Source organism: Anthonomus grandis, chromosome 1 (genome assembly GCF_022605725.1).
Source record: "Anthonomus grandis grandis chromosome 1, icAntGran1.3, whole genome shotgun sequence".
In the NCBI taxonomy this organism is placed as follows: Eukaryota; Metazoa; Arthropoda; class Insecta; order Coleoptera; family Curculionidae; genus Anthonomus; species Anthonomus grandis.
In genome coordinates, this window is record NC_065546.1 from 13,353,005 (window position 1) to 13,369,639 (window position 16,635).

Below are 16,635 nucleotides of genomic sequence, written 5' to 3' on the forward strand. Positions count from 1 at the left end.
AAAAAAAGGTTTTTGTTATATATTCTATAAAAATATGTTTCTTCATCCAACCACTATCAGTGGCTGTAAACGCAAAGTCTTTAGGAACAGAATCTCCAATATCCTTGGGAAGCCTTACATAAGGGTAAATAATTAGGGGTGGAACTACTATACCAGAAGCGCTAAATGAAAACATAACAGTAATTGAACTTTTTGCTTTTCCACAGTCAATTTCATAAACGTTCTTTGCTCCTTTGGGAGCTAAGACCCTTTTATTTTGGGGGCAAAGAAGAAAATTTGTCTCATCTCCATTGAAAATTCTGTCACGATTTTGCAATAAATGTTCAAAGTTTTTTTCTTTTAAGTAGTCTGAAATATCCCCAAACCATTTTTTAATATTTTCTTCACTAACGCGGGAAGAAGCTGCCGTTACAGCTTCAGGTTTTCTTACAGCTACGTCTACATGGCGCCTTAAAAATGCCTTATACCACCCATCTTCCGGAAAATTGTCCTTAAATGGATTTTCTCGAGGATTATCATCCAAAAACTGCTTGACGGAACTTTGAATTGCCTCTTTTTTCACAGGAAACCCCTTGCGGTGACATTCTTTAATCCAAAGTATCAAATCATTTTCCTTATTAAGCGAAAGAATTGGAGTTGGTCCGCGAGAAGTTTTAATACATTTATTTTAGAGCCGAAACTGTAGAGTCGCTCTTGGAATCTTATGTTTTTGAACGGCGGATTTTTTGGACATTCCGTTTTGGACATCCTAAATGGCATTTTGCAGATCTGCTTCAGAATATTTTTCACTGAGGGTTTTTGGCATAGCTGAGAAAAAAACGCATTGTATCAAAAATATTAGATATTTTTGATTTCCAATTATTAAAGGATTACGATACTTAGGATATATGTGCGAGTATAATCATGTAATACATACAACTTTTTATTTTAAATTTAGAAAAACCCTTTTAACTTCCTGGTAATAAATATTTAAAACTAGTTCATGGACGTCTATTGGGTATTAGGGGTCATAAATAAAACCCTATGTTTTTATTGCGTTACGTTTTGATTTTTTAATTGAACGACTTTTTCAAGCCCTACGAGGAAGATTTAATTATACTATGCAATAAGGAATAAATAGTTTACTCACTCAAACCTTTTTTTTAATTGTATATTTTAACTAAAACTTCTGTTAAGGGATTAAAAAAGGCTCAATTAAAAAAAAAGGTCAAAGAATAAAAACGTAGCCATAAAAACAAAGTAAATTAATAAATGCAGGGGAAAGAAGTTAATCCAATTAGTTTTTGTTTAGCTCATTTATCTATTTATTTATTTAAGTACTTTTTTTATTTTTTAATACGTTTTTGTATACCTACATTTCACTTATAGCTAAAACTTTGACAAAGCTGAAAAATATTTACAATTTTAAAAATAGTACCAATTACTGTGACAAATCTTCCGGTACAACCAATACTGGCACCTATGACAATATTTGTGGGATTAGAAAATTTTTAAGACAGTAGTTAGCACCTATTTTTTTATGAATTAAGGCTTATTACTAAAAAATGGTTGTTTAATATCATAAATAATAATGTTTATTGACCACAATATTAAAATCTCACCTCTAATTAGGCCAAAAATCAAATAAAACATAGTTATATAAGCAGGAGTTCTTACCTATATACAGAAAATTCCAATAAAATCACGACACTAACTGACTCCATGCTAGACATTTGAAGACTGAAAAAAACCGTTAATGTTAGCATTTTAAATACTCGGTCGCTAATAGGGAAAAGTGTAATGAAAGCAGTCATATATTTAATATTATTTAAGCCCAATAGATGGCTTAGTTAATTTACTCAAAATGAAGAGGGTGCCAATAACTATAAGAATGTCAATAACTGTATCCTCTACCCTATCTTGTTGAAAAACTATTTCCAATTGAAATTCATGAGGATTGTCGTCGATAATCTCAAAGATAAATGGTTCTTCCGCTATTTCCAATATGTTTAAGTAAAGGACCTCTGTCAAATTTTGGTAGTAAAAAAATAAAAATGAGAAAAATAAGATTTTAAAAGGCTGCCATCTTGCTATGGGTAGAAGTAATGACTTAATATTCTAGGACCATAAAACATTCAGTAGGAGCCCTTTCTATTTATTCATATTTTTTTTAGGTTTTGCAAAATGAGCCAGAGATTAAAAAGTAGTTTTTAGGTTGATGATGTATGCCAAATTTCAAGTTTTTATACAAACGCCTTTAAAAGATGGGGAGCCACACTATTTAGCTTTAAGCACTTGTGAAAATTTTGCTTTTTGTTAGTTTTTCTATTCTGGCGTTATGTTTATTTAACATTAATATGTCTGGTCTGTTATGCTCTGCCATGAAGTATCGTGAATTTAATTTTCATTTTAATGCATTTTATCTGATAAGTATTGTTAGGCATAGTTTTCGTTTAATAAATAGAAATAATGCCTTTTATATCAAACAGTTTTTACAATAATATTGTACAAACAAAACAGTGAACGTAAATATATATCCCAACAGTTTTATTTATAGTAGCAATAGTGTTTATTTACGGCTCTCTTGATGAGCAATGCCATAAAACTTTCCGTAATTCTGGATATTGTCTTGACTCTAGGTCAGTTCAAGTAAACGTTATATGTTTAAGTATTTTATTAATTAAGAAGGTAGGTCTAGATACTTCCTGATCCTGTATAGTCGTAATAAAACTATACATACTGACGGGGTATCGACCGTAAAAAGGTTTGGTTTTTCATTTTTCTCTTTACAGACAGATTTTTATCGACGGCACTCATTGCTCGATGAAGAGAAGTGTGTAGTCGTGTTGTCGAAGAATCCAGATTTATGAATTCGGTCTTCATACGATGGTATGAAAAGGCCTCTGGCTCATTTGGCGCGTAGTAAGTAAAATCGTAAACTTGATGCATGCGACTGGAGCTTTCAATATTTTGTCTTGCTTGCGGTCTTGACTTTATTGGTCCATTCTTACCTATTTTATATTACCGTACGTGTTAAGCACTATTGCCGCTACTCACATGTTTATAGCAGTGATTTTATTTTTCGCGTATAGTTCCGAACTCTTTTCCGAAACTCTTGAATATCGCATTAAGTCTAACAATAAAAGAATCTTGAACCATCCTTTTCTATTTGAATTGTCATTAAACATTATTGTCCACTTAGACAAACAATATACAGATGCTTTTAATGTTAACGCAAAGGTGAATATGTGATCTAAATCAAAGTTTTCAAATTCCCCATTTTTGCCAATTTTTACAATGAACAAATAAGCCTTTATCCATTATTTTCAAAGGCTTTATGCTATCTCTCTGAAAAATTTCGCTTTTAACTGAAGGAGTTTGCTTGCGTTACTTAACTGGGATGAATAGACAAAAAGTGAGGTTTGCCAAGTTCAGTTGATTTAATGTTGCAATAAATGCTGAGACAGATCATGTAAATTTCCATTATTCGTAGCATGCAAATTGGTTTACAGGGTCGAAGGCCTTTTTATAATTAACATAGATGACTGTAATGTTATTCTTGCTTTGCAAGTAAATGGACTGCCTCTTGATCCCTTCTAACTGCCATTTTATTTCCCTGCTCATACGCTGGGTCTTTTTAGATATTTACTAATATATTTTTATAACTGATCTGATAATTTTTTCGATTACCGGCAGACACCTGAGAATGAAACGTGTGGAAAGTTAGACTTTCTTACGTTAAATACGTGGTTTATATTATTTTATTTTGATTTTTCCAATAGTGTCTTATATGCAAGTTATAGTCGAATGTCCTTTTATTTAGAGAACATTTACAATTATAACGACTACTAAGGGTCTCGTTTTATTTTATTCTAAATGTGGTTGCTATAACTGGATTCTTTAGAATTTTTAAGATGATTTAAATGCTGACTTTGAACCCTAACAACAAAAATTTTAGATCTTAATGAGCTTATTATCATCACACCTTAATATTACAGAAATTATAATATACATATTGAAATCCTGGAATTATACAGATGAACTCAGGTAGAAAAGAGCAAAGACCAAAAGCCGGAAGAACTACATAATGTGGGGAAAAAGTTAAATGAAAGATTTGATAAAAGAGGCAAATGTCATATTAGTAAATCAAAGCCTTTAAATTTAAAGAAGATAACTAGATATTCCAGACTCTGACTTCTTTTAAGACCTGGATCACTTCTTTTTATTTTTTACATTGTTCATTTCTTGCTCATTTATTTAAAGCTATTAAAATCTAAATCTGAATTTATTACAGTATTAATGTTAAGCCAGTTTTTATTTAAGACGTTGGTAATAAAAATTTGAACAATCAAAATATGCTGCCTGCTTCTTTTTTAAAAAGTTCTTTAGTTGTGCATTCTTTAACCATTTGTATTTCAAGAATGCAATCTTTAATTTACCCTTTAACTTCACTATTCTCATGCCATTTCAAAATATATTCATATTCTGGTATAAACTAAAGTTTCGAAATTGTTTCTTATTTATTTTATATGTAGTACAGTAGGATTTGTGCTTTTGTAAATTTTTTATGCTGTTTTTTTATAAAGGCATTAAAAGGTAAACTCGAGTTTTTTTCTGAAACTTTAAAGATGCAGGGAATGTTTAGTTGCAATAATAGAACGATAAACCATTAATAACTTTTTAATTAAGAGTGAAAAAATTATAATTTTCCCTGTTTGCACATACTTATCAGCAAGTTATCCTCTTTTGTTCTTTGATACACACTATTGTTCAATTATCATTAATATAGGTTAATATTTATCCATAAACAAACGTATTTTCAATGAAGTTAGTCAAATGATTTGCTTATTTCGGTAATTAAATGATTTAAAGCAAAAAATAATTAAATTACTTATTAAATCTAAATTAACTTACTTACTAAAACAAGTGTGAATTTAAATTACTTAATGTCAAAAGTATGAACCGACTAAAAGCTGAGAACTTTAAGGATACCTGCATAATTTTCTATGCTTCAGGATATTTCCCAGATTAAGACCAAAAGGGCAATGCGAAAGTTATAATTGACAAACTTAGAAAAGTTTTAACCAGGGTAAATACGGTTATATATCCTGAGTTAAATGTAAAAGTTATTAAATAGAATACGTTAATTGTTTTTAGAAAAATGAATGTTATTTTACAACAAAATATTTTTCTTTTAATTTATTGAAAACATAAATAAAATATTTAAATTCTTATATTCATAGCTTCAACCTGTTATTCAAAACATAAAATTTAAAATCTGCCAAAAGTAATATCTTTTTTCAATTTCAAAGTCACGGTAAGTTTTCCATAAAAACTCCAAAATATCCTTTTATATTCTTAACATTCACGTCGGGTCTGTTTACATAATATAAAAGTCTCAGAACTCGTGAGTCATATCCAATGCTGTTTCCTTTATAGAAAATACCAGCAACTTTGAAAGCCGTTAAGTAAACGCTACTACGTCGCAATAAATAGAAACATGTTTTCGTATATCGTACACAACTTCTGTATTTAGGCATTTAATATGAATGCACGTATTATTTTAAATTTCATTTTCCAATATTTTCTCTTTGAGATGCATCTCTTTAAATAATTTTATAATATCTTTCTATAAATATCCTTGGGATGTATCTTATTTTGCGTTTTCGCTCTCTTTATATTTATAACATTCAATAAGATGATGTCAACCTTAAGCACTTCTGTATCGTTTTAATAATATTTACACTATGATCTTAAATATATAATATTGTTTCTTTTTTTTACTTAAGCTACTTTAATATTCTATATTGACTATTTGTGGAGTTTATCAAAGAACTGTACTAGGCTCTATACTGTATTTGCTCTATATAAATAATTTATTCAACAATTAATTTGCTTTGCTGATGACTCTGTAATATTATATAAGGGTAAAGACTGGAAAACTCTAAAGAAAATTGTCAAGCCTGACCTACCTGTAATTTTTGAATGGTTTAGTAATCATCTCTTAACAATAAACTTAAAAAAAACATATTTTATGCCGTTTGGATCTTACTCTGACATTAGAATTAAAAAACTAAATTCTAATACTGTTAAAATATATTCAAAAACGATAATTAAATATTTAGGTCTATACTAAATTGCCATTTATAGTGGAATATGCACATAGAGCATACAACAAACAAATTAAGAAATCTATTGCGTATGTTTACCGAACTGACTAAATATTTTAACCTTCCTATCTAAAGATACTAAAATAATGTTAACTTTACCTGGCTCCTGCTCAGCCTCACATACCGTATAGAACAATAGTGTGGAGTGAATTATTGGATGTACATATTAATTGAAAGAAATCGTCCATATTCTCAAAGAGACCCTGATATAAATAAATCAAAGAAGAACAACACAAAGTCTCGGTCTCAAAAAAATTCTTAAATTTGTTAGAGTGGTGACACGTTTTTCGCTCCTAAGAGCATTATCAGACCTAAAAAATAATGTAAACAAAACCAAATAAAATTACAAAAAGACCTTAAAGTAAAACAAAAAAGTATACCTACAACCTTGCAGCAAGACTGTTACCGTTTGCTGCGTTGACCGCTAGGCCACACCGTTCATGGGATAGTTTCAAAAGAAAGGAGGGGACTACAAGATGTTATTAAAAATGAGTCCCGGCTCAAAATTGAACACGTCATTAACGCAAGTTAAAACTGGACTCTTCTTCGCTCTTGTAATCTCTAGCTTCTCTAGAAGATCCAGCTTTTTGCCGTTCTGGCAGTCATAAACCACTGCCACATTATTGGGGTACGAAAAATTATGCCCTGTTGACAATAAATGATTGGCAAATGCTGACTTGGTCTCGACAATATCGGTGGCTTTAAAATTGTTCACCAGACCTAGATGTTCTTGTACCCTTGTTAAAATTTTCCTCCTGAACTGTCCCACATAAATCGAAGGGCAATCGGCACAATGCAAACTATAAACTCCCGATTTCGAAAGCGGATCTGGCTTATCCAATGGTTTAACCTGATTTCGCCTTACGGAATTAGAAGTCTTAAAAGCGATTGAGATGTTAAAAGGTTTAAAGAATTTCGCTACCCCCTGGGAAATACCTCCAAAGTAAGTTAAACATCTAAAATTTTTATTATTACGTTCCCTTTCCTCCTGATGTACAATGTGGTACGAAAGTTTGTACTTAAATGAAATCAACAATAATGAAATTATTGTTGATTGCAATAGATTGTATTATATTGTACTCTTTTTTAAAGGCTACATTGGAGAGAGGTAAATTAAATAATCATAAAATAATAATAAATAAAAATAATAAATAGTGTTGGCCATAATAATATTATCTATAGTGGATGGTTTTCTGTACACTTTAAAAGTTATTCCATTGTTGTACCTAGTCAGAAGTAAATCCAAAAATGGTAAAGTCTTATTAACTTCTTTTTCCAAAGTAAAATTTATGTTACTATGAAGAGAATTTACCAAATCCCGCCAAATCATCGTAGTTTCCTCTCCAGATTAAAAAAATGTCATCGACATACCTTTTGTATGTAATTATAAATTTAAAAACTTACTAACCATAATTTGATTTTCTAAATGGCTCATAAATACTTCGCTTAAGAAAGATGAAAGGCATGAGCCCATGGCGAGTCCTGCTGATTGCTTAAAAAATTTTCCATTAAATTTAAAAAAGTTTGTTCCAAAACCAGCGATAAGAGACATACGAGGTTATCTATAACTAACTTAGGGAGGTTGGTGGAGTTAAGCAATTCTTCAACTAACGTTACACATTCTGAGGCGGGTATGCTGGGAAAGAGATTTTTTACGTCCAGGGAAATCAAAATAGCATTATCGGGTATATTAATATTTTTTACAAAATTTGAAAATTCTATTGAATTTTTGATCGAAAATTCATTTTGAAATCCTGTTATTATCCTGAGAGTATTGTTAAGCCAAGAGGACAGTCTATAGCAGGGCGAACTAACGAAAGAAACCACTGGCCTCATAGGAATACCTTCTTTATGTATTTTTGGTAAGCCGTACAGTGAGGGATTTCTAGGGTTCATAGGGTATAGGCTATTGGACTCGAAATACTCTAAAGTTGTGAGGCAACGGTCCAGACAGCTCTTAACTTTGTTAAAAAAGCTAGGAGTGGGATCTTAATTTATCGAAACAAAATCATCGCCAGAAATTCCGAAACTTTATCCACATAATAAGCCTTATTCATGACTACCAGACAAGCGCCTTTGTCTGCCTTAGTTATTAAGAGATTGTGTGTTTGAATTTTATTTTTAAGGAAATTTAAATGTCTTTTGTTACAGTTATGCGGTGTTCTATTTATCCCTTCTGAATTAAGAAAATTTATAATTCTGGCTCTAACTATTTTTTTATTAGGTATATTGTTAGATTGAATTATATTCTTAGCCTCCACTGCTAGGATTTCTTTAACATTTTTATTTATATTTTGGGTAAAATTACATTTTAAGTTAAGGTTAAGGATATTTTCTTCTTCTTTGGTGAAAGATACATTAGTGAGGTTAAGAAAGCGTTTATGAAAAGAAAAGCAGTTCTTACCCGGTCCCTCCTGTACTTCCAAGTTTACCGTTGCTCTAAGATTATTTGATGTTAACAACATTTTCAGTTTCCTACTAAGTCTATTATAAGTATTTCTACCAAATAGTTCTACGCCATCTCTACACTTGTAATCAAAAGAAGAAAACTCTATAAAGTTTTATATAAGGTCATTAGTAGGCAAATCTGAATTATTTTTAGCAAAAGTAAGTTAAATATTATTTTATTTATTATTTAACTTTTTTCTTAGAAAATGTCTTAGACAAGTTAGTGAGCTTTGAAAGCTTCGAAAAAATACCTTTTATATTGATACTAAGGATTTGATTTCACCCTCAAAATTATAAAACTAAAGCATTGTCTGAGCAAATCTTTAAGAAATATGAATTTTAAAATTTTTGAAAATGGCCATCTTTGCGCATGCACAATATTCAATTTTCTTCATTATTGCTTCCTAATTATACAGTGGGTTTTAATAGTAAAAATATATAATTTAGAGCTTAACAATTTTGAAAAAAGGTCTTTAAACTTTTCCATCTTAACAACGGCGGCATTACTCACCCTATGTATTATAAAGTTATTGGATATATATTTGAAAGATATGAGTTTTTAATAACTCAATAAAATGGCAATTTTTGACAACTTTTTGGATCCAAAGATGTTCTCAAAATTTTCGAGATCTCGGGAGCTATTAAATGTATGATCTTTCGAGGGTGTCACTGAATTCAGCAGAACAAGAATTAAAGAAAATTTGAGGTTTTTTATTAGCACGGACTTTTTTTACAAATAGTTAAATTTAGGGAAATTGATCTATAATAAATATGTTTTACCCATGTAAACTGCTATTAAATATTTCCTATTGAAATTCATATTAACTTTTGATAGGAAGCTTTACTTCAAAGATTTCAAAGATACAGGGCGAAAAGAAATTTTAACAATAACAATTTATTATTATAAAAAAATTAAATACATTGTTTTTTAATCTCCAAAAACTGCTAAAAATGACAAATCCTCGCTCAGATGCAAGAATCCGATCTTCTCCTCCTCAACTCCTGAACTCTTTCAAAAAGACCATGGGCGTTTCTGATTACGTTAGATATACCAATTATCCGATTTGTTAAATCTTCTACATCTTCCACTAGAGTAGTATAAACTAATAACTTTAGGTGTCTCCATAGGAAATAATTTAGCAGATTTAAATCCAGGAATCGAGCAAGCCATACGTGAGGTCCACCTCGAGCAATTCAGCGATCTCCGTATGTTAGTGTTAAAAACTGTCGCGCCAAATTGCTAAAATGCGCTGGTGCACCATCGTGCATAAACCACATTGCATTTCTCGTAGCCGTACATCCGCCAAAAACTGAGGTAGCGTTTGTTTCAAAAAGTGGCGATATATCTCTCCGATAAGTCTTCCTGGTAGAAATTCCAGTCCAATTAGGAAGTCATCTATAATTCCCATCATAACGTTTAACGCGAATTGATGTTGAAGTCGGTGTACAAGCACCTCATGTGAATTTTCTTCGGCCGAAACATGGTTATTGTAAAATTCTTTATTCCATTTCTCGAGAAACTAGTTTCATCGGTAAAAAGAATGGGAGTTAGTAATTGAGGGTATTGAGCCAATGTGTGCAAAATCCATTGACAGCATGCAATACGTGGAAGAAAATCTACAGGAAGAAGTGCCTGAACGCGTTGTATGTGGTATGGGTACGACAAATATTCTCTAAGAATCTTCCTAATTGCCCCGTTACTTACATTTAACGTATAAGCAATTTTTCGAGTTCAGGTACCTGGATCTGCACCATGGCCAGCACATTCTGTTCTAATTCTGCCGTTCTGACTTTTATTGGCCTTTCTGATCCCCCACTTCGCTTCAATGCTCCTGTTTCATGAAGTCGTTGATGTATACTTTAAAAGGTTTTTCTATTAGGTACATAATTCGATACTTAATAATTCCGAATAGTACATAGTACGATTCGGAAATCATTTACGGTACAACCAACTAGCTTCTAATGAATTGCCATTAGCAAGTCTATAAATGCAATGCATGTAAGCTATCTTGGCGTTCGTATAGCCATTTATGATAGACGACTTCATAACAAGACTAGTAGGTAATTAACACAGAAAATACAAGTCTAATTTTTTCTAAAATGTTTAATGAAGTAAATATGAAAAGATAGATTTCATTGCTTTTTACTAAACTTTCATTCGATTTTAGAATCTTTTATAGGCCTATTTAAAATGACCAAACCAGTATTTTTGGCATTTACTTTATTTTTTAATATCAAGTTATTGGGAACAACCGCTTTTGAAATGCAGTATTTTTTCCATATAATTTGATATGTTTAGTTTTTAAATAGCTTGATAAATAAGCCCATAAGAAGAGAAAAACTAGCCACAAAAATATACGCATTTAATATTAAAAGCCTTTGAATAGGAAGATGCGTTTTGACGCATTTTTCAATTGACATTATACATGACATCTTGTCAAATGCAATTTTAGTGTTTATTAATATTTGAAACGTTTACTGATTGTATTTCTAAAAAACTGCATGCAAAGGTGACTGTTCATAATAAGGTGCTATTTACAAAAAATAAAGGAAATGCTAAAAATACTAGTTTCAAAATTTTAAATAGGCTTGTAAAATATTAAGGTAATAAAATACAATAAATATAATTTTTCTGCATTTCGTTTTACCCTATTCAAAAATTTAGAAAATTGAGTTTCTTTATGAGTATAAAATAAAAAGTAGCAAATGCGATATTATTGTCCTCAAAATATTGTTTTCTACCACAATACGTAATAATATAGCAATTGTCCCATTTAAAATAAAAAAGTTAATTAAAACAAAAAATTAAAGAATTTGTTAAAAGATGCTCTTATGTATTTCGTTTTTCCTGTGTTACTCGGTATATAACTAAAGAACGTCAGGATACTTGGTTAGCTAGATACCTTAGATTTGATAGATCTCAGACCATGATCAGGTTTTTCTGAGATCCCATGTTTTTCTAAGATCCTAATCACAAAAAACAAAACCAGGAAACCCTAAAAACTATATTAGTCCGGTTTTAAAATTTTATAGGCAAGAAACTGAATAAAACTGATATGAAAAACTCAGAATCAGATAAAGATTTCATCTATAAATCGGCTTAAAATGAAACAATTTAAAGATTAAAAATTAAAATTATTCGTGTAATTTTTATTGTTACAATGTTAATGTATATGGCTCGGTTAAGTAAATAGGCTTGAGTCTCCTTTGCTGAGCTAAGTAAAAAGCCGTTTATTATTATAATTAGTTTCCCAAATATAATGACCTGCTCATAGATCCATCAAAATGGTTTCCCCTAGACCATGGCAGACGGCACTAGTAATAGACTTTTAAATTTCAGACTAGCAATAGCAAAGATAAACCAAATGACCCAGGCGTATCCTAAATCACTGAGCTGCACTAAATTCAACACCAAGGTAACAACAGCAGCAACTAATTTTAGATTACACTTAAATATGAATTTTGTTATAAATAATTAGGTATCTATATCAAAAAGGTATTTCAATAGAAACGCAATATTTAAATTGCGCGTTATGACAGCCATAATGACACATGATTATGACGTGGTAGATCGAAAGTTGACAAATGCGGGATAGACATGGTAGAACAACGCATCCTGATTATCAAAAATTATTATAAAAATTATGAAAATTTAATTGCCATCCTTGCCACCTTATATACTTTTGTCTTATTGCCACTTTAGCACATTAAATACCTAGAATAAGCCTATCTGCAAACCATAGGCGAGGTTTTTGCGTTCACCATCTTTTAGACCCTGATGTCACATCAATTTGGCTGACTACGGTAGCACCATGGAAAAGTGTTCACGATGCAATCATGTGGTCTCAGGTTCGAATCCTGGCATGGGCATGGTTGTTTGTGTTTGTATTACAAAATTAAACACTCGTAGTTCGGAACCCGCGTTAAAGTGTAGGTCCCACGAACTTAATAATTTTACCTGGACTGCTAATGCATATAGTCCAATACCCAAAAATGACCACTGCCTGGTGGCCGTAATTTTTATAGTGGTTGTGTCCTTTTGATGTTGGTCACTTTGAATATTTTCAGTCTTGCCATCAAAAAATATATTAAATAACGGTAATGAAGTTGACGACACTGACGTTTGACGTGTAAGTATAGCGGTTTGCCTAGTTTCTGGCGATTTGTAATAGACTTTTAGGTATAATATCGTCTGCAACAGGCGATATAGCTTCCTCCTTATTTAATACTTGGACAATGTATCACCATCCTTTCATTTTCAAGATTATCGCAATAATAAAACAAATATTTTAAAGTGCATGCATCTATCCCAAGTTAATTAAAATTTTGTCTCGTTTTAGGCGAGGATTACTTTCTTTTATAAATCTTAACGAAATTCTTAAAGAAGTACAAGAAAAAGTCATACATCTAATGCAACTATCTTAAATTCTTAACTAAATGTAACTTTCTATTTTGTATTTTTGGAAACATAACTTCACAAAAACTTTAATTGTTTTGTTTCCTTACAATTGGCATAACTGAAATTTGTCAGAGTGACCAACATTGAAAGGACACAATCACGCAAAATGGCGGCCCCCTAGTAGTAGTCATTTACTTTTCATTGAATTGGAAGTCCAGGTATATTTATTAAGTTCGTGGTAGGTCCATAATAAACAACGGGATAAGATACATTTTTAAGTACAGTAATAAACATGCGTCTTGTACCTTTTAAAATTAATCTTCCATCTATTGATCCAATTATTTGCCTAATATGTGTTTGCAGTTCATTTCTTTTACAGACTTCATTCTTTAGGTCGGTTTTACTCTGTCGCTATTTTTATACCTATACCTTGTATCCCGAGGTAATATTCTCATATCACATTGAATCTACAAAAATCACAAACTTTGCTAACGTGTAACTGTCAGTATTAATAATATGGCTACTGTCATTTTATTATTCAAACAATGATTAATTTGTTTTGCTCTCAAAAAGTTAAAAGCCAATTTTCCCAAATTTGAAAAAAATACTAATATTGCTATAATTTCGTTATTTTTAGGTTTAGGCTATTAGTGTAAATAATTTGTTTATAAGAACGTTATTTACTTTTGATTTATGTAAAAATATATAGGATATTTTATTTAAGAAAAGTATATTTTTGACATTTTCTCGAAAACGAGGTGTTCAATTTTTTTCTGTTTTCATTATTTTTAATCAGCAGAAAGAATCCTACTATAAATTAGTACTTATAGTTATAGCTAATTGATATGATCTAAAATATTAACAAAGATATCAACGGTGCCGAGGCACCCTGTATGCTCTGAGACGAATCAACAACTTTGCAGAATAAAAAATATTTATAATACAAAAATAGAAAACTCAAATATCCAATGCCACTGTGTAGTCTTTCTTGACTTGTAGTCTTTCTTAACTTTTTAGTGTTAATTGGTTCGAATAATCAAAAAATTGCCAGAATGTAATAATAGACTATAGTAATATACTTATAATTACATAACTCAAATATCTTTATACATAAATTGATGGCAAAAAGCTTAGTTGTGCCCAAACAGCACAAATACGTACTAAAGACGTATTTTGTTCGTACTCCACGACATAACGTACGTACTCACTACGTACCCCAAAAAAACGTATTACGTACTATGGACGTATATAGGACGTGCACTTTCCGCAGGATTCTACGTCATACGTACTTTTAGGATATTTTACGTCATGTATTGGACATAATATGACATATCTAGAAAGTTTACATGACTCCTTTTTTTATTTTTCTTATTACTTCTTCTCCCTTTTTTATTAAAATATATTTGGGAGAAAAAATAACTCATTTATAAAAACTGCAAAAATATTGAATATTAAAAAAATATATAAAAATATAAAGCAAACCAAATATATGTCTAAAAAATGAAACAAAAAATAAACGTTTGAGAAAATACAAAAAAACATTCGTTCTACTCAACTATTGTGAAATACAGTCTTAAATTTTCTTTGTGCTTCCAATCCCTGCCTGCAGTGCTGCACCTTAAAATTATATTTTAAAATAAGCAAATTATCAAAGTATATAAATTCACAGGTGTGTAAACTTTTATCACAAAGGGACAACTCACGCCATTGCGCAAATATTGCAAAACCGACTAAAAGCAGGGCGTTCGTTCACGCATCTGTCATTTGTCTTAAACACTGTCAACAGTATCAAGTCCCTCATATTGCCAATTATTTATTTGACACTCAGTGGAGTCAAAAAAAATACTGGGTTGCTTTTGCGAGCAATCTTGATAAGTTTGATATATTATTATGACAAATATTCCATTACCTATGCTTTATTAGATGTTTTGAAAATCCTATACCTAATTACTTTTCCACCAGATCTTGTATTAGTTCTTAGGAAAGAGGAAATCTCGATTTGACAGTTGTCTAATTTATACCAAATTTGTTGACTTTCTCGATCAAAGTAAAAACATGCAAATAGTTTTTTTTCTGGTTACTTTACTGAAATTAGAAATACTGAAAATAAAACTGTTATATGTTAAAACTTTTGTATGTTATTTATATGTTTTTTTTATTCTTGTTTTTTTATTGTTACTTTATAGCAGCTAAAAGATTTTCTAAGTATTTATATGTGCGTCCGCGAGACTTAACTATGAAGTATGTACGTATGAAATACGTATTCAAAAGAACGTACTAAATACGTTATTTTTATAACAATGAACGTATGGACATAAATATGACATAAAAATTACGTACCCAGGACGAACGATGCTGTTTGGGTGGTACCTCATACGCAATAAAGATTTCACAAATATTTTGTATTTGTTTTAGCAGTTTGTTGCAACAAGGAAAGTTTGTAAAGTCGTTCATATTTTTTTGCATTCATTATTTCAGCAAAGAGGAAATTTATACTTTAATTATTAAAAGAAACGTAACGAAATATTAAAATCACAAATTTGAAATCACCCCAATATCCTTATTCAATATAGAGTAAAATAAACGTATAAGACTAAGTACTATCCTCTAGAATATTACGTGCCCACCTGTATCAATGGCGCGCTTAACTTAAAATATTCAATGTTCTAAGATTGCCATCCATAGTTTCAGTGGTAAAACTGTCACATTCGGGGCTTAGAAAATCCACGAATGACTGTTCAGCAATTCATCGACATCCTGTCTCTGTATTATGTGCATTATGGTCTGGATGAACAATTGGACCGTTTTTCTTCGAAAACGAAAAAGGTAATGCAGTAAGGGACGAAAGTTATCGTGCTATGACACAGTTTCATATGCCTTATTTGAAGGCTAGTGATCTTGGCAACATGCGTTTTCAGCAGGATGCGACAGTACCACATATCACACGTCCCGTGAAACATTGAGGCTCTTGCACGAGTCTGCTCCTGGTAGTGTCAGTCGTGTCACCGATTTGGTGACTAGAATTGGCTTTCACGTTCTTGCGACTTAAGGGCTTTAGACTTCTGAGTGTGTATTTTCACAGCTTTATGCCAATAAGCCTTCAACAATCGAAGCATTCAAAACCGAACCTAGATGCTGTATCAATGAAATGCCACCATATATATACAATAACGCTATTTAAAATTAATATTTCAATAATTTACTACAGAAAATCATAGTTGAACGCTGAAATTTTGCGCTCTTATTGAAACACCCTTAATAAATGTCAATATCTGACCGGACTCACGCCGGCATCACGGCTAACGCTACGGAATAATACGAAACCTTAGCACCTATGTTTTTTTGCGTAAGGAAGGTTATAGACATAGTTTTAATCGCGGCTTCATTGTCGATATTGCAATAACGATATTGGATGTTGAACAATAGAGTCATATGATCGTTCTCACGCAGCGTCCTTTGATTTGCGGCGTCAATTTATCCTACTTCTACGGGAGCGAAATAGCCGGCTTAGGATAGTTACAAAATAAGTTAAGCCAACATTATCTATTTAAGGTTTTGTATTTTTTACTTGTATTAATTTGTATTTTCTGTTAATAAGTTTTGTTATTTTATAAATAATTAAAATATTATGTTTAAAAT

The 16,635-nt window shown here is 31.1% G+C and overlaps 1 protein-coding gene across 3 annotated transcripts in view; it reads right to left on the minus strand.

Annotated features, from left to right (window-relative positions):
* The window catches only part of LOC126750633 (vasoactive intestinal polypeptide receptor 2-like), a 263,640-nt gene that overhangs the window by 76,446 nt on the left and 170,559 nt on the right, over positions 1-16,635 (minus strand). The gene's annotated exons all lie outside the window — the stretch shown is intronic.